This window comes from Myotis myotis, unplaced genomic scaffold (assembly GCF_014108235.1).
Source record: "Myotis myotis isolate mMyoMyo1 unplaced genomic scaffold, mMyoMyo1.p scaffold_m19_p_1, whole genome shotgun sequence".
NCBI lineage: Eukaryota > Metazoa > Chordata > Mammalia > Chiroptera > Vespertilionidae > Myotis > Myotis myotis.
In genome coordinates, this window is record NW_023416313.1 from 136,528,135 (window position 1) to 136,553,668 (window position 25,534).

General features: G+C 52.7%; 1 long non-coding RNA gene across 1 annotated transcript; it reads left to right on the forward strand.

The window, feature by feature from the left end:
* Positions 1–241: 241 nt before the first annotated feature.
* LOC118677896 lies at positions 242–4,613 on the forward strand. The gene is made up of 2 exons (XR_004974616.1): positions 242–1,953; positions 3,830–4,613. It is a non-coding gene; the product is annotated as an uncharacterized LOC118677896 (long non-coding RNA).
* Positions 4,614–25,534: the final 20,921 nt, after the last annotated feature.

Consider the following 25,534-nt stretch of genomic DNA (forward strand, 5'->3'; position numbering starts at 1 on the left):
GTCGCCACTGTAGGCTGTTGCAGGAAGGGGGCCCTTAGCTCAAGTGACCCCTTGAACTGCTGGTGGCAGGGGCAGAGGGAGCAGATGCCCCATAACAGGTGGGTCCCTGGATCCAGGAAGAAGCAGGGATCCTCCCATCCAGCCTAGGGTGGGGTCTGGGGGAAGAAGGAAGTCTTCTGGGAGAGGTGACCCAGGCCGTGGAGTCTGCAGGGCTCAGAGGGAGGGGTGAGGTGACTGGATATGAAGCAACAAGTTCCTTTTGCAAACCAAAAGCTTCAAAGTGTCTAGCTGCAGCCAAATGTGGGGGAAAGTGCCAGGGGAGATAAGGGACCCTGTGACTAGGACTCTTCACTGAGAGAGACAGAAATAGAAATAGAGTTCTCCCCACCCCAACACCAGGTGAGGAATGTCTGTGTGAAAAGCCACCCTGGAATTACTCAGAAGCAACCAAACAAATTATGCTGATTAAATGAGATACCCTGAGCACAGGGCTTAGCATTGGCCTGGCGCCTACAGGTGCATAACGAATTTGTTCCCCTGATACATGTGCACACACACACACACCTGCACTCCGCCTCAAGACTTTCTGCAAATGCCAAGCACCTGCTATGTGCTGGGCACTGTGCAAGGTTCAGGGGACCAGGCTCTCCAAGAGCTGGCCTCGGCCTCTGGGAGCTTTCTGTCTGGCAATTGAAAGAGACCCGAGCCCAGGACAGAACTGGAGCCCTAACAGGAGTCTGGAGAGGTGCCCTGGAGCTGGAGTGCAGGCGAGTGAGCCTCCAGGCTGAGGGGACAGCAGGCGGGGCAGGAGGGGCAGGAGATTGGGGCGACGGTGGAGCCTGGGTAACGTGGAGGGAGGGTCTTCGGGTGGTATTTTCTTGCTACCCGCCCACTTGGTCTATTCCCTTCGTGCCTCCTGGAGAGGAGAAGCTTGGCTGCTCACCCTTGCAGGCCTCCACACAACCGCCACAGGGCCATCCAGCACTGGCCCCTGCGTGGATGGGGCTGGCAGTGCACAGGTGGGCTGGGAGCATCTACAAAAGAGCCCTGCCCTCTGGGTCCCAGGAGAATATTCTACCCATCAGAGTCCTCATGGGGCTGAAGATCCTCCCAGCGGTGGCTCCTGGGACCAGCTCCAGGTGCAGGACCTGGGGTGCTGCCCGTCCCTTCTTCCCTCCTACCCTCTAGGCACCGTTCTCCCCCACATTTGGGAGCAGGTAGCCTCTGGCTCCCAGAAGGATGTCCCTGGGGTGTCAGATCTGAAGGTGAAGGGAGAGGGGAAAAGAACCCTCCTCAGTGGTCTGCTCCTTGGGTGCTGTCTCAAGGTAGGCCGACCTGTGGGAGCAGGGAGCTGCCGCCCAAGGCACCGGGTGGAAGGCTGGCTTGGTAGGCATGGCAGCTCTGTCCCAGAGGGGTTAGGGCTAGAGGCTCCCTGCCAGCCAATGGGGAACTGTGCAAGGGGTTTTCACAGGCCACCCATCCCGACAGTCACCAGGACTGGCCTGAAGTTAGTGGGGGTCCCCACGTCTCAGATTCCAGTGTGGGTGAAGGCTGCTTCCCAGCTGATGCGCTTGGAAAAGTCCCTGCCTGTGCCACGGCCACAGAGTGCTGTGTAATTTCCTCTGTGGGTCAGTCCTCCCGGGGCCTGTGACGGGGCCATGAGTCAGGCCTTAGCTTGTCACTAACAAGCCACCGGCTGCCTGCTTCCAGCTGGTTGGTGGCCACCAGAGTGGCCGCCCACTGCCTTCTCCCATCTCTGCTCTGTTCTGCACAGGAGAGGTGTGACCATGCCAGGGTCAGGCAGACCCCCACTGTGGCTCTGGGGGAGGCCAGAGTGAGCTGTGACCGGGCAGATGTGCAGCGAGCTCCCCAGCAGGTCAGCCATGAGTTTCCAGGGCCAGGAATCACCAGCAAGTGTTTGACCTGGGCCAGATCGCCCCACTCAACTCCCAAGTAAGCGCATTCCCCACCTCCGCAAGCTCAGGAGACTCTTAGGGGAAGTTGTTCCTCTCAGAAAAAGGCACTTAGCTTAGGTAATTAACAAAAAATCAGTGGTTACTTCAACTGCCTTCAAGGAATTCACCATGTACGGACAAGGCCTTGAAACTCAATAGCTGGCTTTCAGAAACAAGGGGGATCATCTTCGGGTCCCTTGTTCTGAGCTGACAGTGGCTCACCCGGAACCCCCTCGGGGTGGGGAGGCACCGGCTGGGGTGCCAGTCATACTTCTGGGCGATGTAAAGCCACGTGCTCTGTGTCACCAAGGCTGTGACTCAGCTGCGCGCTTGCCAAAGCTCATTTACAAGGCGCGAAACTGCTCTGTAGGCACTTTTCAAAGTGAGGTCTCTCCACCTGGGGGGAGGAGGGAGACCGGAGATACACCAGAGGTGGGCCTTTCCAGCTGTGCAGGTGGGGCCTCAGAGCCAGGACGGAGGTGCCCAGGCTGGTCCCCAGCCCCTCGGGTTCCCATAAATGTCTGTTAGATGATTAGATGACGGAACAAGCAGCAGAAGAAACAATGAAGCTGCTACAAAACCGAAAGCCCATCCTTTCCCAGGCGGGTCCTCCCTGTCGAGTTGTGTCTTAGTGAACAGGAGCGGCGCTGGTGTGGTCTCCCACGAGGGATCCTGGGCCTCCACAGAGTGAGCTGGCGGCTAGCTGCAGGCAAGAGGTCCATGTGTCCCAAATTATAGAAAGTTCATGCTGGCGGAGACCCTCAAAAGAGTGTTTCATTATTGTGCTTCTTAAAAAAGACAAAGGCCTGGTGGCAGGTGCTGAGAGCCCAGGTGAGGCCAGCCTGGCCAGGCTGGGGGGAGTGAGCAGCCACTCCTGGGCCTTGGTCAGGCAGCCCAGACGGAGGGGGCTGACCGATCCCCACACTGCAGGCTCCGCCGGCCCCACAGCATCTCCTCCCACCACTGGGGCTGTGGATGGGACAGCAGCTCAGTTATCCCCACTGCAGAGAGGGACCAGGCAGCTTGGCCTGGGTTGGCTCCCCCCACCCCCCGCCCTCACCCCCGACCCCCGTTCTTTCCTTTTCATTCTTTGCTTTCTCCTTACTTAATCTGATTGTCTGCCTGGAAGTTGGGGATCAGAAGTCAGAGATGATGAGGCACTGACCGAGATTTCCCAGCCTCATCCCCGGGGTGAGGGGGTGTCCCACAGAGCAGGAGAGAACAGAGGCAGGGGAGCCCCCAAAGGGTGGGTCCCTAAGAGAAAAGGGTAACAAGAAGGACAGAAATAGGTTAGGCTGATCACATTCACAGCCAAAACACCAGAGCTGAGTGGCTCAGAAGTGCAGCAGGCATTGGCGGCAGCTGCAGAATTCCTTTCCTCTGGGCCGGCGCTCAGGGCCGTGACGCCCGTGGCAGGACTTTTCATTTGCTGGAGGCTTCCAGGGGCGTGCACTTTTGCCGCTATCTGAACCATGAACAATTGAAAACTCATGGCAAACAGCTTTCAAAGACTACGGTCTCTAAAAGGAAATCTGGAGCATTTTCCCACAAGGAGTTCAAGGAATTGTGATTACTCAGAACTCCCTCTCGACATTCTTGTGAACATTTGAGAAATTCCCAGTGCCTCCTGCTGCCCCGAGTGCGGGAAGCCAGGGATGTGCCGACTCACACACAGCCCAGCGAGCGCTTTGGGGCTCATGGCAACTACAGTTGCGTGTGTGTGTGTGTGTGTGTGTGTGTGTGTGTGTGTGTGTGATTTCCTTTGATAATGAAAGGAAATGCAAATAAAGAAGTAATAACTTCTGGTAAAAATGATGCCTAGAAGATGACTTTCTACTCTCTACCCCTCCCACCCCTCCGGTCCTCCTCTCAAGGTCTCTTCTGCAAGAGTGTATGTCCCAGAGCAGTTTTCCAGGATTGCTGTGTGATTAATTCTGCGAGGCCGCTACTTTGGGGATCAAAGCCCCTCTCAGGCCCAGAAAGGGATGTGGAGACTCGCCAAGCTAGAAGACCCGTCTGGCCACCAGCCAACTTCCCATGCAAAGTGCAGCTCCAGTCATGAAGGAGGCCTGGGAGTCTTGCCAAATACTGAAGACTCTGCCAGAGAAGAATAGAGGGCCTGCCCACGCCTGCCCCCATCACACTGTGGGGAGGGACAGCTTACCTTGGTTCCGCCCAATCGGAGGGTGAGCGTGTGGGGGCTGGATGTGTGCAGCGATCCTCACCAGGGGCCTGCGGACATGCAGCCTCACTCCAGAAGGAAGAGCCACTGGACAGGAGGGGATTCTGGGAAATAAGCCTTCCCAGGATTCAATGCCTGGGTGAATGCTGCAGGCAGGTAGACTTATGTCTCAATGCCCAAAGAATAGTCTGTTTTTTCAAAGAAAGAAAGAAGGAAGGGAGGAGAGGAATGGAAGTGAAAAAAAGAGAAAAAAAGGAAACACAAAAGTTCTAGATCTGCGCTGTTTGATATGGTGGCTTCTGCTCACAATATGGCTGATCTGAACTGAAATGTGCTGTAAGTAGAAAATATACGCCGGATTTCACAGACTTAGCATGAAAAAGGAATGTAAATAAGTAACAATGAATAGTTCTTATAATAATATTCTGAAATAATATTTTGGGGATTTTGGATTAAACAAAATATATTAAAATTAATATCACCTATTTTCTACTCTTGTTCATGTGCTCCTAGGACATTTACGACATTTACGACAACCGTGGCCACACTCCATTTCTGTCGCAGCAGTGCCCAAGATCCTTGTCCCCACCCGAGTGGCCAGCCCCACTTTTAGTTCCCACCAAACTATAGAGGTCTTCAGCCCCTTCCCCTGGACCGAAAGTAAACTAGCCCAGCTGTGGGGTGTCCTGGTTCTTAGGTTCTCCAGATAAGATGCAAGCATTTCCCTGGAAAACCCTTCAACTTTTGAGCAGCTGTTTCCTGAGTGTTGCTTGACCTTTTAAAATCCTCAGCTTCATGTGAAGACACAGGGGCTTTCTTGTGCACGTTTGAGAGGCGGCCGGTAGGTGACTGAACGATGGCAATGGAAACTTTGAATAGCATGTGTGAACCGTGGGAGGTTTGGGTTAGGCCTTGGTGGGGACTCAAGCATTGACAGACACTGTTCAAGTTTGAATCAGGTCCACTGGTAAATATTTAGGAGAAATTTTTCAAGTGGTACTAAAGAACACCATAGCAACATTAATAAAACATTTCTTCCAAAATATATGTGGGGCACCCGTTCCATGCCCTGGAGTGACGACTTCACTGGCGGCTTTAGGAGCCAGATGAGGGAGGAAGGGCTGGGTGTGTGATGGGGTGGGAAAGGGCCCAGGTGCCAACGGCCCCACCTCTCAGTGTCCCAGGCCTCCAGCCCCTGTGTGCCTATTTCTATCGAGTCCTCATTCAAGTATAGTTCCATGTTTTGCTCTATGCTTCATTCTCATAAATGCTCATCGGCATTTTCCATGCTCCTATATAGACCTCATATCATGCTTTTTAGTAATTAAATAATATTCCACCAAGTGACTGTCATTTTGTTACCTTCTGTGGGACATTTAGTTGCCAGTTTTGCTCCTTTAAATTAGAGGGCAACAAAAATGCAATTTGCTTTCTTTGCTGTATTTTCTTGTGGATTTATATTTTCTTATTAATTGTCAGGAAAAAAAGAAACTACCATGCTCAAGGGCATTAATGTTTTTCTAGTTCTTGACAGATATTGCCAAGGTGCTGTCCAAAAGGCATGTGAGAACTTCCACTGCTCACAGCAATGGATGCATGAATTAAGTTTCTTGCAACTTTGCCAGGTCTAAGGTGCCATAGCATACATGTGTGGGCACGTGCATGTGTATGTGTGTGTGTGTGTGTGTGTGCGTGTGTGTATGTGTGCACTATATATATGTATCCCCAGCCGATTTGGCTCAGTGGATAGGGCATTGACCTGAGGACTGAAGAGTCCCAGGGTTGATTCCAGTCAAGGGCACATGCCCAGGTTGTGGGCTCAATCTTTAGTAGGGGATATGCAGGAGGCAGCCAATCAATGATTCTCTCTCATCATTGATGTTTCTATCTCTTTTTTTCTCTCCCTTCCTCTCTGAAATCAATTTGTATACATATATATATATATTAAACATAACACATTTATATATTTACATTTAAATTAGCAAACCTATACATATAAAAGCTTAAGTGACCGTCGCAACTGAAACAACCGGACAACTGAAATGGCTGCATGGGGCCACCAGGCCAGCAGAGGAGTTAGTGAGGGCCAACCAAACAACTGAGCAGCAGGCTGTGTGGGGCGACCAAACGACCGAACAGCAGGCTGCGTGAGGCGAACAGACCAGCAGAGGGGGCAGTTAGGGGAGACCAGGCTGGCGGGGGGAGTAGTGAGGGGTGACCAGGCCGGCGGGGAGGGAGTTAGGGGTGACCAAGCCAGCAAGGGAGCAATTGGGGGAGACCGGACCATCAGGGGGGGCAGTTGGGGTGACCAGGCCATCAGGATGGGCAGTTAGGAGTAATCAGGCAGGCAGGCAGGTGAGCAGTTAGAAGCCAGTGGTCCTGGATTGTGAGAGGGATGTCCAATTGCCAGTTTAGGCCCGATCCCGGGATTGGGCCTAAACCGCAGTCGGACATCCCCCGAGGGGGTCCCAGATTGGAGAGGGTGCAGGCTGGGCTGAGGTTACCCCCCCCCCATACACGAATTTTGTGCACTGGGCCTCTAGTGCATATATAACTAGATACATATACATATGTATGTTACATGTATAAATGTATATACATATATACATTTGCAAACTTAAATGCAGTAAATATGACACCTCCCTTAGATTTTTAAAGTTTTTCTAAGCAAAATATTTATAGACAAGTAACACGAATATATAATTTTTTCTGAAAAAACTGAGACATTGTCTTGAGAATTTCTGTACTTTGTGTGCATTTCTGTTTTTATATATATTCCTTTTTTTTTTTTAATCCTCACCCAAGGATATTTTTCCACTGATTTTTAGAGAGGTGGAAGGGAGAGGGAAAGACAGAGAGAAATATCGATGTGAGAGAAAGACATCGATTGCCTCCTGCATACTTCAGGCCAGGGCCAGGGCCAGGGCCAGGGAGGAGCCTATAACCAAGGTACGTGCCCTTGACCGAAATCAAACCCAGGACCCTTTGGTTGGCAGGCTGACGCTCTATCCACAGAGCCAAACAGAAATGGCTGGGCCATTTCTGTTTTTAAATTGTTCTGCACAGACGATATGTTTTTTCCTCATTTATTAACTTATTCAATCATTTGATTTATGTTAATATGGACTCATTTTATAGTTTGGGTTATAATCCCATCCTGCCCCAGCCGTGCTTGAGTGCACCTATCTCCCACGTTCTCCCAGCACTGAGTAGCAGCAATCCTTACCCTTTTACTAACCCGTTCGGTGGGACATGGGATCCCCTGTTTGAATTTGATGTTGTTTGAATTGATGTTTCTAGTTCCCTCATTGCTTGTCTGATATTAGACTCTGACTGTCTTGTTTTATCTTGTGCAAACGTTTGCACTCTTCCCAATAATAACCTGAAATGACTCTAAAACTCCTTGCTGATTTCACCTTCGAGATTAGGTAGATTTTGCTAAGAAACAGGAAGTCTTTTGGCAGCGTGACAACAACCCGGTGGGGACAAAGGGCTACTTTTCTGTCTCTCCCGGCAGGTGCCTCCTTATCGATCCTCCCCAGCCCCACCTCGGGCCCCTCCAGTGCTCCTTCCTGGAAGAGAAACCGTCTGGCACACGTCAGCAGAGCCTGCTCGTGGGAGGCTGTGGACTCCGTCACAGCTCCCAGGCTGGCTGTGACTCAGCGCTGTCCTTGTAGTCTGAGGCTGTCCACGTGGAAAGCACTGATTCCCAGCACAGATGCACGGCCTCGGGCCTGGGCCAGCAGAAAAGTGCTTACTGTGTGTGTGTCTTCCTCCCGCTGCTCCTTCGTCCTGCCCCCCTTTACCTCACTTGCTGCTATAAAAATAGAGCATTTACTCGGCAACCTGTTTGGGTCCCCTCCCTGCAGCAGTTTCTGTATAAAACTTTGCTTTCGCTCAAAAAAACTAAATAAATAAAAAATAAAGCACCCACAGATACCGAACCATTCAAACACTACAGAATTATCCAGTGAGAGTATATAGATTTGCTTAACCTCTGTGCCTTTTTAGAAATGGCTATGCATAACCACGCACGCATTTACATGTGAATTCTTTTTAAAAATATAAATGGCAGACAACTATACATAGCGCTCTGCACCTTGCTTTCCTTTTAAATTAACAATGTGGCTCCAAGATCTTTCCATATCAGCACACACAGATCTAACTCATTCTGAATGGCCACATGGCATTCCAGTGATGTGTATGTATGTATGTATGTATGTATGCATGTATGTGTGTGTGTATCTATTCAGTCCCCTATTCATAGACATTTGGTTTGGGGGGGGGATGAGTTTTTGTTTTTTGGGTGTTCATTCTTTGTTTGTTTGTTTTTGTATCTACAAATAATGCTACTGCAAATATCTTTGAACAAATACCCTTGTGGACATGTGGGGATATACCTGCAGGGTAAATTTCTAGAACTGGAATTGCAGGGTCAAAGGACAGTGTGCTTTGATTTTGATAGATCTCGCCAACTTGCTCTCAAGAGAGGCTGTGCCAATTCACACTCCCATCTACAGGCATAAAGAAAGGCTGTTCCCTCACCCCTCTCTCACCAGCCAAAGGCTTTGTTAAACTTGGAAATCTTGCCCATCTGATTGGTGGAAAACGGTGTCTTATTGTAATCTTAATTTTCATTTATCTAATTATGGTTGAGGAGTATGTCTCAAATGTTAAGAAGTTATTTGCATTTCTTTTTATGTGAACTGCCTATTTATATTTTTTTATGAATTATCCTAATGGTTGTCAGTCTTTATCTTATTGATTTATAAGAGTTCTTTATATATGAAGAATATTAGTACTTTTTGTCATGTATGGTGTAATAATTACCCCTGCTTACTGTTTGTCTTTTGTTTGTAGGTTTCCTTTTCATGTATATATTATAGATTCCGGGTTTTCTGTCTTACAGCAGATTAGCATTTCAATACACACATTTTGGTGTGCAAGAATTGGTTTTGTGTCTCATCCTTACTTTTACATTGTGGTCTCCATTCCCCTGAGGTGGCAGGCATTTCGTTTTGTCAACTCAAAGGCTGGCTGGTCCTCTCATCCCCCACAGGTCCTGGAATGGTCCTGAGCGCAGGTGGGCTTGCTCAGTACCTGGGAGGAGGGTGGAGCTCATTTGCTCCTCCAGGCCAGCTCATCCGGCACCCACGGAATTCCCTGTCTGCTCCCTTCCGGCCCACAAGCCCCTGGCAGCTGCTCTGTCCCCCGGGCCCCTGCACTCCTGAGTACACAGGACTCTTCCTGCCACCCACAGAGATGCAGAGCCCATCTGCCTCACACCCCAGACAGCTGTTCTAACCTAGGCCTCGCCCCAGGAAACTCCGGGAGGGCCCCTTCTCAGGGCCTCACCAGTCTACATACAGCTCACGACCAGCCTCTTCCCCCAAACTCTGTCCTCTTCCCAAGTGAGGGAGAGACGGGCAAGCCTCAGGATCCTCATCAAGCAGCTCCTCACATCCATGCCTGTGTCCTGCAGGCCTCTGAGGGGTGGGGGTGGGGGGAGTTCTGGAACTCAGAGGTCAGGGAGACTTTCTATACTTTTTTTCTTTCTGCCATCATATCCCTGAGGCCAGAAATTGTGTGTGTATGTGTGTGTGTGTGTGTGTGTGTGTGTGTGTGTGTGTGTGTGTGTTTCCTGGGGAGCCGGGACCAAAGCTTCTCAGGAGGAAAGCAGGGGGTCCATATGCTCTCAGCCGCACCCCTCGCTGCTCCAGGCCTGTTCTCTCTTGGACCCTCCTCTGGAACCATCTGAGGCTGCTGTGGTTTGTGTGCTTGCTGGCGCCCCTTCCCTGGAAGTTCTTAGTGGGCGGGGGCTGGCCCGTCTTGCTACCCTCGGTGGCATCTACCCTGTGGCCTTGCACACCTGGGCACTCAGTCAGGATGTGTGGTGTTGAAGCAGCTGCTGGTTTTAACCAGCCAGGCTGTCCTTGACCTTGATGCTCTCCAAGTCGCTGGGAAAGGCGGGGCATCCGTGAGGGGGACGTAGGGTGTCCCCCCGATGGCCTCCCGGGCTTCTGCTTTCCCTGGAGACTTTCCTTGGCCGACACCAGGAAGAAGGTTTTCTCCCGAGGGCACCGGCTGTGCATGAGCCCTCCAGCCCTGCTGAGCTTGTGCTTCCTCGGGCTAGGGGGCTGGATGGACAGTGCACCCCGGCCTCCGACCTCGGCCCCAGGAAGGGCAGCTGCAGGGAGGTGCCCGGCACCCATCGTCACGTGAACACAGCTGAATCCATTCCCACAGGGTCTCCATCCCATCCCGGCCACAGCCCTGCTTCCCTCCTCACTCCGCCTGCAGCCGAATCGAAGCTCCACCTCTAAGCCTTTGGGACATGAAGAACAAGGTCCCTCTCTGAGTGCCGCATCTCCTGGAAGCGGGGATGGCAGTATCAGCCAGTCACTCGCACCCGAGAGGGTCTCCCTGCTCAGGACCCCCCCTGCCCCTCTGTCTCTTCCCTTGGCAGGGCCAGCTCTCAAGACAGCACGGGAACACCTTGAGCTGCTCTCCAGCCTTCCACCCCCTCCAGCCTTGCACCCCTGTGAGCTCAGCCTGCAAGCTGACCTAGTTTTGCTGGGCCTGCTCCCCCACACCTGCGCTAGTTACCCCCAGGGCCTTGCTGCCTCTAGTTTTTTCTGTTAATTAATCGGCTCCTCAATAACACCATCCACCAGCAGACTTGGGTTGGGGTGGGGGGGTACAGGCCAAACGCATCTGGGGAACGCAGGCATTCGTAGAAATTTGGAATCAGAAGGAGGGTCCTGCCCCACCTCGTCAGAGCCCCTTCTTCATCAGTAAGGTGATGAGAGAGCAGCACAGTACTTACCTCATGGGGGCGTGAGGGCCCACGGGCTTCATGTGCGTATTTATAAAACATGTGGTCTCTATTATTAGCAGTATTATCTGTAAAGCACTTTTCATTGTAATTGATCCTGCTCCATATAGCATAAATCTTGAGTCATATATTTTTTTAGAGAAAATGGGGGTTTTCTCTATCATGTTCTTGGTCTTTTTTCCTACAATTCCTTTTTGAATGAGAAGGTGGAGACGGTGATGGCAGTGTTAGAGAGGAAAACAGGATAGGGTGTGGATGGAAGACGAACAGGCTCGCAGTGGCCTCACCTTTCATAGCAGGTGCCAGCAAATTCAGCTGGGACTGAATGGAATTTGGAAATCTAGTGCCCAGCCTTCCCCTCCGCAGACCTGAGCAGGCCCCCGCCCCTGCAGGTGCAGTGTGGACACTCCCCAGGAGCTCAGGTAGGACAACAACCCCACCCAGGGACACCTCAGAGCCCTCTCCGGTTAGTGTGTCACTGTGGTTTGTCACGTCTGTACATCGGCTGCCAGGGAGGCTACTGGGCGCAGGAGACAGGGCCCAAGGAGACATGTGCAGGGGTCACGGCAGAGCCAGGGCAAAGGAGCAGGTAGTCTCCCGAGAGGGGCCAGCAAGTCTGAACCCAGGCGGGAAGGCCCTCGGTGGTGGCGGTGATTGGTTTCCCTGCAGGGAGGTCATAGGCCTGTAGGGAAACAGGTTAGAAACGAGCCACAGCACATATTGAAGACATCCTGCTCCCTCCTGGGGGAGGGCCTGAAGGTGTAGGAATTGCCATACATAGGGAGGCTGAGCAGAAGGATGGGGAATTGCATTATATACTGATGTGAAATGATATCCAAGATGTATTAAGTGAAAAAAGCAAGATGCAGACAGTGTAAAAAATAAGCTACCCTTTGTGTTTGTATTTATATGTATTTGCTTGAATATGCATAAAATGTCTCTGGAAGAATTTATAAAATAATAGTAATAATAATGATGATGATGAAAACAAACAAACAAAACCTTTCAGGGAGTTGGGGAAGATGAGACAGTTTTGGTGAGGGATGGTTGCACAGCAATGTACTTAATACCACAGCTGAATACCTGAAAATGATTTAAATCAGCAGCTTTCAACCTTTTCGTCTCATGACACACATAAACTCATTACTAACATGCTGCTAAATGACATATTTTTTGCCGATATGACAAATTTTGATTTATTCCAACCAGACAGCTGTTGCTATTTTTTATTTGACAATCTAAGGGAAACGAGGTCAGTGCCCTGACTAAATAGCCAGGAATTGCATGTTTTAAAAATTCTTAAGGCACACCAGTTGAAAATCACTGGTTTAAATGGTTAAATTTTATATCATGTGTATTTAACCACAATAAAAAACCAAAAACACTTCATTTGTTGCCTGTGGGGAGAACTGGGTGTTCAAAATAAAAGAGGAAGGGAGATTTTCACTGCACATCCTTTTGTGCCCATTGAAATCTTTTCAAAAAGTAAGAAACCTTAAAGGTTAAGGAAGCAGCAACTGGGAAGGCCCAAGGACAGACTGAGCCTTGCTGGACGGATGGCTGATAAGCAGTGCAGTGCACTGGAGCTCATTTACAAAGATGTGAAGGGCAAGGAGACACAGGGCATGGAGCCGCCCCCTGGGGCCACTAGCAAAGCCCTCCTACTCCCAGCTGCCTCCCTGAGAGACTCCCCAGGGCAGCCTGGCAGGCTGTGTGTGACCTTCCTTCCAGGGCACAGCCAGCCTGATGACCTTGCAGGGAGGGGGGCAGCGGAATTAATACAGACCCTACCTCTTCCTGCCCTCTGATCTCTCTTGGGCTTCCCACTGGCCAACACGGACGGGCAGCCAGAGGGCAAGGGCTTCAATCTAGTAGGATCTAGCAGGGTGGGCCTCCTCCAGACGCGGGGCAGGGTGGGAAAGGGTGGGGAGAGGCTCTGGAGAGACAGAGGGATGATCTCTGAGAGACTGAGACATCTTGCAAACCTCTAAGTCAGCACTGAGCTGGGCCTGCTGTGTCCATTGTCATGAAGCCCTCACCACCCCTGCCATTGGGGTGGAATCACAGGCCCTCACTGGGAGGGGCGGGGGGGGGGGGTGGAGCGGGCGGACAAAGAGACCCATGTAGAGAGGGGCTGGGGATGAGGTTGGGAGGGCAGTTTGGGCTACATGGGAAAGGCTCTGACAGGAGCTGAGGAGATAGGATTTTACCCAAGTGGCAGCTGCAACCTGGGCTTTAAGGGGGACTTATCTCACCAAGGAATGAGGAGAGGTTAGAGAAAGAATGGTGTCGGGGTCACCACTGGGGGGATCCAAGTGTAGCATCGTTGGGAGGGGCAGGGGAGGAAGGAAGGAAGCCAGAGAGGTGGTAAAGAGGACGGACGGACGGACGGACGGATGGACGGACGGGATCTGGTAGATGCCTGAGTGGAAGGGGCTGGGGATAAGCCTGCCCCTTTAGAAGCACCAGGGAAGTCGGGCTGTGGGAAGAATCCTTTTCTCTCGGACTTGAGGTGATGCCACCAGACTCCCAAGGGTGAGGGGGTGATGAGATTCATTCTAAGGCCAGGACCCCGTCTGAGGCTGGGCATCCACCCAGGGCCTGGAACGGAGGCCACCGAGGCCACAGTATAGGTATGTCCTCTGACGCTTTCTGCAGGGTGAGGTTCTGTCCCCTCCGGAGTGGCTCAGGGGAGCCGCGGCTCCTCCCTCCCAGTCCTCAGACTCCAGTCCAGCAGGCAGCCCCTGGTCAGAACATTCCCAGAGACGTGTCCGTGCACCTGTTCTGAGTGTATTTCCAGAATCCCCAGGAGGTAACTCAGCCACCTGAGACCGTCCTGCTATGCTGAGTTGTGAGAGGCTGGGGCAGCACTAAGAAGATCCTAGATCATCTCTCCCTCCTTACTCCTGCCTTGAGGGTCAAAGTTCAAACTGAACTGGACATTAGGGAGAAGACAATCCATAAAGGAGGGGGCTGCCCTCCCATGGTGGAAAGAGGCCAAGGGGCCACAGACCAGGAGCTTCTGATTCTTGTCGGCAAGGCCAGCACTGGACAGAGGATATCTTTCCAGCAGCCCCTTCCGGGATGACAGGGATGATTTACGATGCCTGTGAACTCTGCTCCCCACATTTCGGTGATAAGGGCAGGGGCAGTCCCTCGCCTGAAGGAAGCAGCCTCAAGGACCTCCGAAACAAAGTAGCCATTTTCATATTTCAAATGAACTTCCCAAGTGGCCAAATGACCCCCTCTGCCTGTTCCCCGCAGAGAGGACAGGGCCAGCTCACAGGCTCAAAGATGTGTTGGCATTTCATTCATTCAACACGTATTTGTGGAGCACCTATTATTCACCATGTATTGTGTGGGAGGAAGTAACAGTGAGCAAAACAGAAAAGGTCTCGGTCCTATGGAACTTATATTCTGTGGTAGAAGATGCGTGATAAACAAATAAGGCCCAGCCAGCGTGGTTCAGTGGTTGAGTGTCGACCTATGAACCAGGAGGTCACGGTTCAATTCCTGGTCAGGGCACATGCCTGGGTTGTGAGCTCCATCCCCAGTAGGAGGCAGCCAGTCGATGACTCTCTCTCATCATTGATGTTTCTATCTCTCTCTCCCTCTCCATTCCTCTCTGAAATCAATAAAATAAATTTTTTAAAACCCACAAAAATAAACCCAAAAAACAAATGTGTAGGATTATTTATTTATTGCAGCAGAAAGCAGACAGTCTGGGTAGGAGGAAAGAAGATTAAAAAATAATAATACTTTAATTTAATAAAAATAAAATTATGAGAGCAGAAAGTTACATTTCCAACGTACCAAACCCGCAACTCACTCATTGAGCAGAGCCTGGGATCCAGGAGCGTAGAGAGTGTTGCTGCTGGGCAGGGCTCTCCCGCCCTCTCCCCTCGCACAGCACCGTCTTTCATTTATCCTACGCCAGTGGTTGGCAAACTGTGGCTTGGCAAACTGCGGCTCACGAGCCACATGCGGCTCTTTGGCCCCTTGAGTGTGGCTCTTCCACAAAATACCGACTTGGGCCACGTAGTTTCAATCGCACTGTACGTGCGTGTCCGTACGTGGTATTTTGTGGTATTTTGTGGAAGAGCCACACTCAAGGGGCCAAAGAGCCGCATGTGGCTCGCAAGCCGCAGTTTGCCGACCACGGTCCTAGGCAAGCAGCACTCTGCTTGCAATTACCAAAGTAAGAAATGCAGGTCTCTAGGAGGGAGTCTGATGAAAGGGTATCTAGGGCCCTAGCTGGCTGGGCTCAGTGGATTGAGCGTTGGCCTGCAGACTGTAGAGTTCTGGATTTGATTCTGGTTAAGGTCACGACCCCAGCCCAGGCCCGGCATGTGCAGGCGGCAACCAGTCAACGTCTCTCTCACATCAAAGTTTCTCTCTCCCCCTCCCTTCCACTCTCTCCAAAAATCAATGGGAAAATATCAGTGGGTGAGGATTAACACAGAGACAAAACAAAAACTTAATACAAGATTATTCCAAGTACATGTGGAGTAAAAAGAAATGTTTTAGAATGAGTTATCTTTCTTTGTTTTTTATGTCTTGATTTTATGTTGAGAAGCTGCCATTCAAAGCATGTTTAATTTGAGGTAGAAGAGCTTTTGCTCTTTATCCTTTTCATATATAGTTAAAGTAAACCGAATGAGAGTTTTCTTGTGTTTGCTAGAACAACTGTGTAAATCATATAGAATTTCTTTGGTATCTACTGCCTATGTACTTTGTTATTGTATTCAACTTTCCTGATAACTATTGCACAATTACTTTTACAAATAAAATATTATAACAAAGTTGTTTGGATTTTAAAAGTGACTTACCATATAGCTGGGGATTTGTTTTTAACGAAAAATAAATTTAAACATTTTTAATGTGAAAAAAAGATGTGGTACATATAGACAATGGAATATTATTCAGCAATAAAGAAGAAGAAAATCTTTAGAAAAAAGAATGAAATCTTGCCACTTGTGGCAACCTGGATGGATCTAGAGGGTATTATGCTAAGTGAAATAAGTCAGGTCAGAGAAAGGCAAGTACTGTGTGATTTCAGTCACATATGAAATCTTAAAAAAACAAAACAAATGAATAAACAAAACAAAAATAGAAACGGACCCACAGATGTAGAGAACAACTTGATGATTGCCAAAGTAGAGGGGGTGGAGAGATGGGAATAAAAAGGAAAATAAAATTTAAAAAAGAGCAGTGAGCCCCAGAAAAGGTGGTCCCCTGCTTACAAATCCCTCAGAAAGAAGAAGGTTGCCCTACCTGGTTTAGCTCAGTGGATAGAGCATTGGCCTGCAGACTGAAAGGTCCTGGGGTCCTGGGTTCGATTCTAGTCAAGGGCACATGCCTGGTTGAGGGCTTGATCCCTAGTAGGGGGTGTACAGGAGGCAGCCGATCAGTGATTCTCTGTCATCATTGATGTTTCTATGTCTTTCTCCCTCTCCCTTCCTCTCTGAAATCAATAAAAGTATATTAAAAAAAAAAAAAAAAACAGAAAAAGAAAGAAGGAAGTCAGCCTGGGTGGTTGGTGCCCTGGCTGTGTGAGAAAGAAGGCCCAGTTGGCACCGAGAGGGACCTCATGACGTCCCCAGCTGCCCCTCCAGTGGGAAGGGTGTGCTCCTGTTCTCTTCTGCACAGTCCCTGAAGTGACAAGTTTCGGACCATCATTTCTCTAAGGAGGGGAGGGTCCTTGGGACATGTGAGTAGGTGTGCATGTGGGGCCTTTGGAAGTTAGGGGTCATTGCCAGGGAGTGACCATTTGTTGCTGGAGGTTTTAGGCCTCAGAGTAATCCCGGTTCCGCCCATCTTCCAGAGTTCCAGCAGAGCCTGGACTCACTGCTCAGGCGCGGAGCCCGGGGCCAGCAGCAGGTGGGCAGGACGGTGGAGTGGGGAACAGCATGGTGGCCAGTGGAGGCCTTGAGACGTGCATGGGCCAAGGAGGCCCTGGAAGTCCTGGGCAGCCGGTTCCTCAAAAGCAAAACCATTTGAAACATCGCTGGGGTCAGCTAAGGCCTCTGACAGCCCGGAGGCTTCTATGGTGGAAATCCCCCACCCGCATCTCCCCCTCCTCCACCCCTGCAGGGGGTCCTGAGAGGGCTGAGGCAAGGGGTGAGGAGGTAACCTTGGGGAGACGGCCACTCCAAGGCTGCCCCTGGGCTCCGGGACCCACCCAGCCCGAGCTCCGGCCTCCCCATCTTGGCTTTGTTCCCCCCTTCTATTCTCAGCTCCTGCTTTTCCCTGAGTGGAGGAGGCTGGGAGGCTCGACTGCCCGGAGGCGCTGCCAATAAGCCGCAGAAGCAGGGGCTTGGCAAGCACAGTGTCGCCTCTGTGGGAGGGCGGGCCTCCTTCTCCTCAGCTGGCCGCGGGGCGCCGGGGAGTTTCCCAGCTCCCCTCCTTCTTTGTGGTAAACACTGTGGGGACAGAGGGCAGGGCGGTGCTGGCAGGAACCTGAGCCAGGCCTTGAAGGGGAGCCAGGTTGGGCAGCCCAGCCAATCGCTGGCTCCAACTAGGAACTCGACTTAGAATCCTTGGATGTGGGGCAGGTCCAGCCCCTTGCGTCCGGGGTCCAGGGTCCAAGGTCCTACCAAGGAGGAAGTGGCCCCAGGTTTGCCCAGATGGGATGTGGCAGAGCCAGAATGGGGTGGAAGTTCGGGGAAGACCCAGAGAAGGCGCCTGCTGGAGAATGTACTGTGTGCCTTTCCTCTTCCTACAAAACTTGGGGACTTTCCTGAGGTCAGAGCTGCTGTGTACAGCCGTGCAGGTGTGGACTGAGGTGTGAGCGGGGGCTGACCTGGCTCGTGTTGGGCTGTGTCCATCTGGACGATGGGTCACCTTTTCCCAAACCACACAAAGGCCCTGCGCAGGCCGATGACAGTGCCCACTGGGCTGAGGCAGAGGGCATTGCAGTGAGAAATGAGCCTTGTGCATTGGAGTAGCTGCTGGCCTGGGCTGCTCTTCCCCAGAGGATGGGACGGCGCTTTCAGGGCTGCACATCTGACCTGGCACATCTGTGTTCCAGGCTCGCAGCCCTGAGGCGGCCGGCAGGTTTGCAGAGTCGTAGCCCGAGGCCCAGACTCCTTTCCTCCCCCCCAGACTGTTTGCTTCCCCGTCCTTTCCTGACTGTGGACTAACTTCTGCCTCTGCGGCAGGGTCAGCTCCACACCAATCAAATGTCATCCCGAGTGGCTTGAGTCGCACAGAATCAGGATGCAGCACGAGGAAGCTGAGGTCAGCAGTCTGGAAGGAACCTGCATTTGATCTGGAAAATAGAGACTGTGGAGGTCTATGCTTTTCCTATCAAATGAGGGCCAGTGGTTTAATTTCATACCTACTAGTATCCTTACATGTTGCACAAGGATGTTTAGATTTACAAAAGCTAATCTCAAAACCCTGTTCGCTCAGTCCACCAACATTTCCTAAGCACTTCGTGGTCTCACCAGCACCTTCTCCGAATACTCCTCAGTAGGGAAGCAAGTGCACCACATCCCCACTCACATCCTCATGGGCAGACAGAGCAAAACCCATGCAAACACGCAGAATAATTGCAAACTGCAATCACCATAGGGAGCAACAGGCCAGAACAGAGTGATGGGCCCACTGGAAGCTTGGAGGTGTGACAGCTGTCTTGCTTCACTTCTGAAATAACATAAGAAAAACTCGCCCAACCCACTGGGGGAGCAATCCTTGAACTCCGTCCAGACCACAGAACCAAATTAAGATCTACTTCCCTGCACACCTCCTCTGAGGGCGGCTGCTCACCCAGGGAAGGCCACCGGAGGCTTTGCATGCCCTCGGACGTGAGGGATGTGACCACGGATGTGAGGGACCTGCACCTCTGAGGCGCCACCGGAGGGAGAGAGCAGTCCTCTGACAGGTGTCAGGAAGGACTCAGAAAGGGCGAGGGCGTTGAGATCCGTTTTGAAAGATGAATCCACAGTTTTGCAGGCTGGCGAGCGGAGGTCTGCCCAGCAGAGAGGTGCAGAGGAGGGGCGTGCTCTGCAATGGGGTGCAGCGGGCACCCCGAGGAGAGAAGCCGAAGGCCTCTGCCTGGCCTTGCATGGCACCGCCCACTCTGCCTCCTCCGTGGCGCCAGGCTGCACGGGATTTTCCCACGCTGTCAACCTGGTGGAAGCCCCACAGGGCAAGGTCCAGGCAGGGTTATGAGGAAGGAGGGCCCTGGAGTGGGTCCTGGGAGGACGGGCTGCTTCTCCTCGGGCCTGACCACACATTTCTCTGCAAAGAACACCAGGATACGGAGAAGTGCTGCCCCTGCTGACCGGCCATTGACACAGACATTCGGGAGTCGGGGAGCTGGCTGGGGAAGAGGAAACAGGCTCTTTGTATAGAGTTGCCTCCCTGCCTGGGTCTGATCTGAGCTTGCAGGGCCACGGTTCTCAAACGTGAGAGTCCAAGAGGCACCTGGGGGCAGAGGAGCCTGTTAGCACAGAGACTCCTTGTCCTCCTTTCTCTCCTCTGGGATCAGACGTGTAGGGTGGAACCCAGGCGCCTCATACAGGCAGCCAGGGGTCCTGAGCTCTGGCAATGTGGCCGCTGCAGGACAGGAGCCCCAGGAAGGCAGGGGCTGGGGCTCACAGGCCAGACTGGAGACCCAGGAATCTCCCTTCAGGCCACGTCTGCCCCCAGCTGCCTTAAGGTCGCACTGGCACCCCACTGGCTCCTCCTGTGCTCCAACAGACAAACAAGGGCTACGCTAGAGTCTTGAGAGCCCCCCTCCCCACCCCCACCCCCACCCCCTCTCAGTAAAGGTTTTACACCAGAAAAACAGCCTGAACGAATCAAATGTGAGGATTTGTGTAGCCTCGGGTCTGGGAATCCAAGGCTGAAAGGCGCTTTGCCTGCATGGAAGTCCTTGACTTCTCAGCACTCACACCTGACGGTGACGTCGTCAGTGGACAAAAATGAACATTCCAGAAGGAAGACTTGAAACCACCAGGCAACAGAGAGGGTTCACAGCTGCTAAGAACCCGAGGCATCAGGTCATAACTTCTCTGCCTACTCCCCCAGCTGTTGGGCTACAGCTCCAAGGTGAGCACCCCGACGGTGAGGAAGGTCAGAAGCAGGTGCAGAGGCCCAAAGGGGACCTCAGGGAGGTCAAGGATAGAGCCCTCAACCAGCTCCCTCTCTCCGGGGCCAGAGGCCAGCCAAGCAGAGGTCCGAGCAGAGATGCTTGTCTGAGGGCAGGTGGAACTCACCGCACAAGCTTTCAGTTCTCAATCGAAATTTATACTCACCTGTAGCTTGCTGTCTCCTTGATGCTGAACTGCAGCCTGGGAATGGGGTGGGGGTGCCCCAAGGCTCTCGCTGAGCAGCATGAGGCCTGTGTTTGGACTTACCAAACTGTACAGTATTTCAATATCCTTTGTGGGAGTGTTACCACACGGAAGGGACTTGCCACCTGGGGTGCTCTATTAAAATATGAAGGTGCTTGCCCTAACTGGTTTGGTTCAGTGGATAGAGCGTCGGCCTGCAGACTCAAGGGTCCCAGGTTTGAGTCTGGTCAAGGGCATGTACCAGAAGGGGGTGTGTAGAAGGCAGCTGATCGATGTTTCTCTCTCATCGATGTTTCTAACTCTCTATCCCTCTCCCTTCCTCTCTGTAAAAAAAAAAAATCAATATAATATGTTTTTATTTTTTATTTTTAAATATGAAGGTGCTCAGTGGTTGAGCGTCTACCTATGAACCTATGATTCCAGGTCAGGGCACATGCCTGGGGGAACGTTCAGGAGGCAGCCAATCAACGATTCTCTCATCACTGATGTTTCTCTCCCTCCCCCTTCCTCTCTGAAAGCAATAAAAGTATAGTTAAAAACAAACAAAAAAGGCCGAGAGGTGGTTGTCGCCGAAAGTAAAGGAGACAGGGGATTCCTATCCGAAGCTCTGCCTCCCAGAAGGTAGTCTGAGCTATTGCTTAGAGTGTACACTATTCGGTCAGTCACACATGGATTGCGGTTGGCTACACTTGTTGGGTTGGGCTCCTGTCAAGCTCATTCTGTTTACAGCTGGTTTGCAAAATACTGTGCTACATGTTAATATTTAGCAAGAATAGCATTTAGTAAGAATGGCCCAGACCTTGAGACCCTGGTCCTATCTAACAGGAGGAGATTTTGCCCTGATAATTCCCTCCCCATTCCAGCCCGGTCCTAGCTCTGGCCCGTGGCCTTTCATCCCACAAGAGCTGCCATGGGTGAGGGGAGGCAGGCCCACAGGCTCAGCCAGAGCCCTAGCCCCTTCCTGGCTTCTGGCTGATGAAATCCACAGAGCTGGCCAGCTGCACAGACTAGTCGAATCATACCATCCAACACCAGGCCAATTCTGCTCTGAAGTCATGGGGCAGAGTTACCTTAGCTGGCTTCCCATTAGGACTGAGACCCTATCTGGAGGGAAACCTTCGCCTGCTCTGTTCGTCCCTGCCATTGCTGGTTCCCACCAGTCATTCCCAGGCCATTCCAGAAAGCTGAGCTGAGTGCAAACACCGGTGTCTTCAAGGGGCCTCAGAGAGCCTCTGGGCTCCCTTTTACAGGTACAACGGCGCCGTAAGCCTTGGAGTTTGCAGGCGAGTGAGCATGTGGATGAACTGTGCCAGGTTTCACAGGCAGGAGCTGCGTGTTTGGGTCCACAGCAGCCCTTTAACCCGGAAAGACGCCATAGCCGCTGAACTCCAAACAGAACTGGCTTTGAATCACCACCTACCACCTGTGTGACCTGGGACACGTCCCTAACCTCCCTGAGCCTCAGAATCCATCTGTCAATTGGAGTGAAAACAATTACCTTACGGGATTGCTTTGAGCGTCAACGGAGGCAGTGTTTATTTGAAGTACCCATCTGAGGGCCTGGCACCGAGCAGATGGTCACGGGTGTCCCTGCCACCTCTCCTTCATTAGGAGCAAGAGCACCTGGGATTCCATTCCTTCACTGAGCAATCATGGCCCCATCATGGAGGCGGCAGCAGCAAGAAATGAGGATAGCTGAGGGCGAGTAACATTCTCATCAGACCCCCAGCCCAGGGACCACAGGCAACGGTGAGGAGAGCTGCAGGGACACACGACTGAGAGTGTCTGGGCATCAATCCATTCTGCCAGGTAACTGTTCATGCAGTTCCCCCTCCCTCCTGCCCCCCATTCTCCTCTGGAAATGGCAGTCCTCGGGCCCGCACACGGGTCACCCCTGCCGCCTGCCCCCTGCCACTGGAGGGACAGGGGGAGCCCAGCAGGGCATGGCCACCTGGTGCTGCTGTTGATCTTTCTCTGGTCACAGGCTCCTATCCCAGGTCTCAGGTCACTGTGACAGGGGGCATATGCCAGGCTTGGGCCCTAACCAGCCAGGCAACCAGGACTGATTCGCTGTCCTCCTTTGTGTCCCTGCATTTGTCACTACTCGGTTCCGTGGGGCTTAAAGGTGTTTGTCCTCTCAGGTGGGTGGCTGGAGAGGGGCACTGCCTGGCTTCTCTCTCCAGGTCTCCAGGACACAGACTGCTGTTGCCTGGGCAGCCCCAGAAGCACATTTGCATTATTTCATGGCAACAAGCAAATTTCCTGGAGGGGTTTTTTGGAAGAGCTGGGAGCCACCCAGAGGGAAAGGCAAGGAAACAGGAGAGCAGGAGGCCAGGAGGAAACAGGCCCGGGCAGAGGCAGCAGGTGCAGGCAGCGGGAACTCGGCCTTGGCCTGAGGCGCTGGCCTGAGGCTTACCTGGGGCCCTGAATCCCTCCTCCACCCATCCCAGCTGCAGAGGGGGAGGCCAGGCCCCAGCAGGCCCCGCATGGCTGCCACCACCCCTGGTGTCCTGCAGGAAAACCTGCCCAACCCAGGCCTGTGCCATTGGCAGGATGATGATCTAAGGAGGAGCCAGCCAGGCTGTAGAGCAAGATGGAAAAGTCCCACAGCGCTCCTGCCCCCGACGCTGCACCTGGGGAGGGGGCATGGGTACCCTGCTCCATTCAGGCCCTGACCACACTGGGGAAGGGCCGGCCTCTGGGCTTGGTGGGCAGACACTGGGGAGGCCACAGCAACCGAACAACTTCGAGGGGAGGGGAATGATATCCTGGCCTTTGACCTTTCTCTTTGTTTTTGCAACTTGGGAACTGGCCTGACTATGGGCTGAGTGGGTGTGTTGGGTGGGGATGGGAGGCCATTAGGAAATGAGAGCAGACAGACCTGTTCTGCATTTAACGAAGGTCCAACAATGCTTCCAAAGAGGCTGAGAATCTAAAGAAGGGGGTGGGGGGGGGGGGGCATGTTGGTTTAAAAAATTAAGCAGCACTCCACAAGCACACCAGGAATTTTAAGTCACTTTTTAAGCTCAGGTGCAGACATTCTAAGGTTCAACCAATGCTTTGCTGGGCCTGGGGCCTGGAGGAGGAGTGCCCAGGGGCCCTGCTGTGTGCTGGCACGTTCAGGGGCAGAGCCCCCACAGGCCGGCACGCACGATGCAGCGCAAGGCGAGATGGAGCTGCTCCTGCCGTGTTCTTCCCCCGTTTCTCCCAGAAAGCCAGGCTCGGGCTGTCTCGAGGCCCTGGAGATGCAGGGGTTTTCCAGGCAGCCGGCCTCCAGAACAGAGGCCTCACCCTGTTCCCTGGGCCACGGGAGGTGAGAGGGCCCAGGTGTCGGGAGGAGTGTCCCCTGGACACTTGGCTGGGAGCCCAGCCGCTGGGTGCCAAGGCCAGGAAGGTGTCCCCACCCTTGTGGGCCTCTCCAGAGGGAGGAAGGAAGGAAGTCATGCAAGATAGGATTTCCCCATCGCAAGGCTGCAATCTCCCTGCCCCAGTCACCCGATAAGCAAGCTCCTTTATAGCTGACCTGTAGTTTTCTATGGGACAAAAGTCACTGGGAGGTTGCAAAATTCCTCCCATACAAATAGACTTCAGGGGGCCACTCTCTCAGCAAGGATCTGGTGGAAGAGCCCTGGGCATGATAGGGGCCGTCTCACTGCAGGGACCCCTGGCTTGGCCCAGAGGCACATGGAGGAGCTTGGCAGCACAGAAGTTCCCCATCTCCCCTGTCTCTCTTCTGCCTCCTAGGGCTCCTCCACCTCCGCCCCTCCCTCCCTGCTCACCTTGACTCAGACATTCCCTGGGAGAGGCGCCCTGGGGGCTCGGGGGAGTCCCGGGGAAGGCAGGCCAGGGCCTCCCGTTCTGTGCTGGGGTCCAGCTGAACCAGGACCACCAGCCTCTTGAGGACTCTGCAGGTCCTGGGAGCAGAGGGGAGCGGGGACTGACCTGAGCCCAGGAGACTGTTTTGGTTCATGGGAGGGTTGGAAGCAGCTTGCTTCCTGAGCCATGGTGTGCGCTCCTCCAGGAACTGCCCTAAAGGCCAGGGCCCCCCATGGGGAAAAGCTGAGGCCTGTGCGTGTCATGTGTCATGAGGAAGTGACAGAAGGCCCAGGAAGGAACCTTTCCGCCAGAAAAATGTGGGAAGTTGGCTCCCTGGCTTGTGCTGCTGGTCCCTGGGGGTGTCTCCAATGGAGCCATCAGGAAGGAGGCCTGGAGGTTGGTTTTGCACAAGATGCCTTCATGCCAGTCTGCTCTTACGAAGGGGCGCGCCCCCACCCCGCTGGACGCAGACAGGATGTGAAGATGCCACAGATACCTCGGTGACAGTGCACTTGGAGGAGACACTCTGCAAGAGCTGCAAGGGCCAAAGTTTCAGTCCCTGGAGAGAACTAGCCCGTGTTGCCTTGTTCATCACGGTCTCACACCCAAGGGTCGCACTGGTGGGAGGGGCTCAAAGATATTTGCTGATCAATCGAAAGAACTAAGAGAACTTTTCCTACAGTGAGAGGATATTGTGCAATAGCATGGCCCCTGCACATCCTTCCCTGGGTCCCTCTTGAAGCACATCTTCTCAGGTGGCTGCTGGGCACAGGCACAGAGCAGCCGGAGGCCTCTTCCAGTCACCCTGCAACGGTGAATCTCTGCAGCCATTCTATTAGGATCGATGAGCTACTTCGTTGGAGAAGGTGATTTTGTCCTGGGTTGTGTCCACCACCACTTAAGAAATGCCAGCACGGCCATCTTCACAGAAACTTTGCTTGCCTTCCCTCCTGGTGAGAACATATTAAGCTCCCGGAAACACGTACCCGTCAAGCCCCTGGAGGCTGCCCAGGTAGGGTGGCCACCGCTTACTGACGCAGGCAAACGTGGTCCTGACGGTAGTTACCAAGTAGGCAGCTAGATGCGGCTGATAACCAAGTTGCTACTCTCGGCCTCTCTCCCTGGAAAACCCCGGCTGGGCCAGGCACTCGGAGGCTGTTAGCTGGGGCTCCCCCCAATTCATCCCTACTCTGCCCAGGGAAACCAGGTCTTTCCTGTTCTGCTTCTTCTCATCGCCATTCCAGTCCCCAGTGGAGGCTCAATCCCTGCTCCTCTTGGTGAAACCTACTCCACGGGGTTAACCTCGTGCTTCACTTCACCTCCTGCAACAAGGTCCCACGTTGCTTTCTGTGCGAAGGATGCCTCTAATCAGACAGTCTTCTTGTGGTAACTGCTCAAAAGGTCACCCATCACTTCAGCACATTTCAGCAACGCCACTTGCCTT